The sequence below is a fragment of the Vombatus ursinus genome, unplaced genomic scaffold (genome assembly GCF_900497805.2).
Source record: "Vombatus ursinus unplaced genomic scaffold, bare-nosed wombat genome assembly UNPS02010788.1, whole genome shotgun sequence".
NCBI lineage: Eukaryota > Metazoa > Chordata > Mammalia > Diprotodontia > Vombatidae > Vombatus > Vombatus ursinus.
This window is the reverse complement of record NW_020950566.1, coordinates 2389077-2392944: the sequence shown is the minus strand read 5'-3', so window position 1 is coordinate 2392944 and position 3868 is coordinate 2389077.

The window sequence follows — 3868 nt, the reverse complement described above, 5'->3', positions numbered from 1 at the left end:
CTTCCTTCCTTCCTTCCTTCCTTCCTTCCTTCCTTCCTTCCTTCCTTCCTTCCTTCCTTTCTTTCTTTCCTTCTTTCCTTCTTTCTTTCTTTTATGAGCAAGAAGAGTACTAGCTCTTCTGACTATAGGGGAACAGAGGCCTTCCTGGGCAAAGATAACAGTGCATACCAGGAGAGAAATGACCACACCTCTCCCCAGATCACATCACTTTGGATACAATGAAAACTTTCAGATGCCCAGAAACAACTTTGAAAACAGCAACATATGCAAAAAATCCTGAAACTTGGGATAATGTCTCCCCACCTCCAGAGGAGTAAAGCCCAACTTTAGTACAAAGTTCAAAGTCAAGAAATAGGCTGGGAAAATGAGCAAACAACAACAAAAAGAGCTTAACCATAAAAAGGTACTAGGGTGGCAGGGAAGATCAAAGCACAAACCCAAAAGAAATATCCTAATTGGACACAAGCTTAATAGGAATTCATGAAAGAATTAAAGAAAGAGAAAAGTTGTAGAGGAAAAATTGGGAAAAGAAGTGGGAGTGATATAAGAAAATCATGAAAAGAAAATTAACAGCTTCATAATAGAGGCACAAAAATATTGAAGAAAATAACACTTTAAAAGACAGAACTGACCAAATGGTAAAAGAGGCAAAAAAAAAAATTCACAGAAGTCCTTAAAAAAGCAAAATTGGCCAAATGGAATAAGAAGTACAAAAGCTCACTGAAGAAAATCATTCCTTGGCTTAGATTCTTAAAATCTAGCCACTGCTCAGACTCTTATAATTTAGCCAATAGTTCACTTAACATTCAGACTCCTTAAGAGTCTGCCCAATATGATGGATATTCTAATAAACCTTGTCTTTGACTGAAAGAAGGCTTGGGTCAAATTCTTTCAGGCAGGACCTGTGTGTTGTGATTTTGACATCCAAGCACCCCTAAACTTCAACATTTTGGTGGCCCGTGTGGGGAAACTGCCTAATTCCAAGTTCTTCTCCAGCAAAGACTGGAAGGTATGTAAGCCTCTCTCCCCTTCTTGCTTTGCAACTGGGGTCACTCTCCAAGCACCAAGACTTGGAGGTGCTTTTCAAGCAGACAGTTATGAGGCTGTCTCACACTCAGCCTGACACTCTCAGGTTCTCAGTCCACTGGGTTGATTTAACCCTTCCACAGAACAGAGGACAAGGATGGATGCCCTGTCTGGGAAATGTATGCCTAATTCTGTCAATTCTCTCAGTGCTAGGAGATTGGGGAAAACTACAGTTGCTTTTTGGTTCCCTTAGGCTTACTTACTCCCTTCCCTCTACACTCCTGAATCCTCCTTCATGGAGGTTACATCTTTGCAGATTTTGGAGGTTTTGTGATTGATCATTAAGGAGTTTTGAAACATATCCTTACAACCCTGGTCACTCCCTTCTCTTGAGTAAAGAGGGTATCTGTTAACCCCTCTCATAGGAGAAGAGAGTTTTACCCTTTCCCCTCACCTTTGATTTTACCCTCCCCCACCTGGGAAAGGAAGGAGGGGGGAGAGGCAGTAACTACGGAATTGGCCCCCCTGGTAATGGCCTTGGTCCATAGGGCAGCCTTTGCCTGGAAACATCACCCAGGTTCAACACATCCTGCTCAAGGTAAAGAAGCTAGCCTCTGAACTTGGGTAAGCATGCTCTTTTAAAGTTGTAGTTTTAACTGTTAATGAAATGTTGATTCTCTGTGTAAAATAATCTGGAAATGCATTTAACAAAATTGAAGTCACCAGATTGGTAATGGGTTTGTTTCAAGCTTCAAATTGGTGAATTTTTTGTATCAGTTACATCAAGCAACTTTTCATAATTTGGTTACCATTAAAATAATTTGGCTATTGTTGTTTATTTTAATGTATAAACTTTCCAAAAAAACTTGTTTGGGTTATGGCTTGCTGAAATTTGCAAGTATATAGAATTCTATAATGATTGACAAATTTAAATTTGAGATAAATCCTGGAAAAGTTTTTCCTAAGCTGTGATTAGTGAAACTTGCTGGCAAGCTCATGGGGTTTTATTTTGAGTTGTCTGATGGATCATAATAATCCACTGATGATCAATAATCCACCATTTGAGAGAAATGCCATAAGCTACTCTGAGAGAATGTGATACTGGTGGGAAGTCAGCATTGGGAAAAGCTGAGAGGACAATTTTAGCCTCAGTCTAAGATGGGATCCTCCTGGCTCAGTTTCCCCATTATGTTCCTTTGAAAAGGAATGTTACCCACCTGGATATTCCTCAGTCTGGCAATGAGGTGGATTTGATACTGCTTGGTTGGAAAACTGAATTATTTGAATCCAAACAGAGCTAAGGATGTCTTATCCTGTCATATCTGGGCCCTGCAGTCTTTTCTGTCAGATTTGTGTCTTCCAGACTATGGACCATTCACCTACAGTTGGTAGCAAACATGGGGCACCAGCCAATGTCCCCCCATCATTCCCTGGATGCAGCCTGTGCTCAGTTCCAGTCAACCTCCTCTTAGGGACCCCCTCAAGGCAGGGACAGCTCTACACCCTTTGCCAGCAGGAAGCAGTTTCAGAAGCCAAGACATTTGTCCCTTACCCCATAAGAATTTGGGTCCCATTTGTTTGAGGGGGGATTGATGGGGTTGGGATCTGGACCCCAGAAAGGAAAAATCCTGAACTTTCCCACATGGCCAGATCTCTGGCAGTTGCCTGAAGTTATAATCCCATCAACTGGCCTTACATTGTGACCACACTCAATCTCCCAATTCTCTGTTACCCTTAACCCAGCCTAGCCCTCCATTGTCTTGCCTCCCTTTGGCAACTGTCCACTTCCCACCCTTAATCCTATCTAGACTCCATTTTCCCTTGGCCAAGTGGACCAGGTCCAAGGAGTTCTATTACCTCATAGACTACTTGGCCACTCCTAGAGCCCTCCCATAGTCTTTCTGTATAAAAGATCCATCTTGTCTCCATTAAGATGCTTGGATTCTTAAAATCTAGCCACTGCTCAGATTCTTACAATCTAGCTAATACTTGGGGTCTTATAATCTAGCCAATAACTCACTTAACATTCAGACTCCTTAACAGTCTGCCCAATATGATGAATGTTCTAATAAACCTTGTCTTTGCCTGAAAAAAAAAAGAAAATCATTCCTTAACAATTAGAATTGGGGAAATAGGAGCTAGTTTCCCCATGGGCCATCAAGAAACAATAAAACAAAGAAAAAATAATATAAAAAAGAAGAAATTTGAAACATCTCATTAGAAAAACAACTGACCCAGAAAATTGATCGAGGAGACATAATTTAAGAACTATTGGCATACCTAAAAACCATAATCAAAGAAAGAACCTAGACATCATATTTCAAGAAATTTTTAAGGAAAACTGCCCTGATATCTTAGATCCAGAGGGTAAAATAGAATTTTTTTAAAAGAAAATCCACCAATCACCTCCTGAAAGAAATCCTAAAAATGAAAACTCCCAGGAATATTATAGACACATTACAGAGTTCTCAGGTGAGGGGAAAATATTGCAAGCAGCCAGAAAGAGATAATTTAAATCTTGTGAAGCCACAGCCAGGATCACAGGTGATTTAGTAGCTACCATGTTAATGAAGTTGAGGAGGGGTTGGAATATGATATCCCAGAAGGCAAAAGAGCTACGATTACAATCAAGAATAACCTAAATTGCAAAACTGAGTATAATCCTTCAGTGGAAAAATGAATGTTTAATAAAATAGAAAATTTTCAAATATTTCTGATGAAGAGAACAGAGCTGAATAAGAAATTTGGCATTCAAATAAAAGACTCAAGAGAAGCATAAAAAGGTAAACATGAAAGAGGAATCATAGTGAACTCAATAAAGTTAAAACACTCATATTCCTAT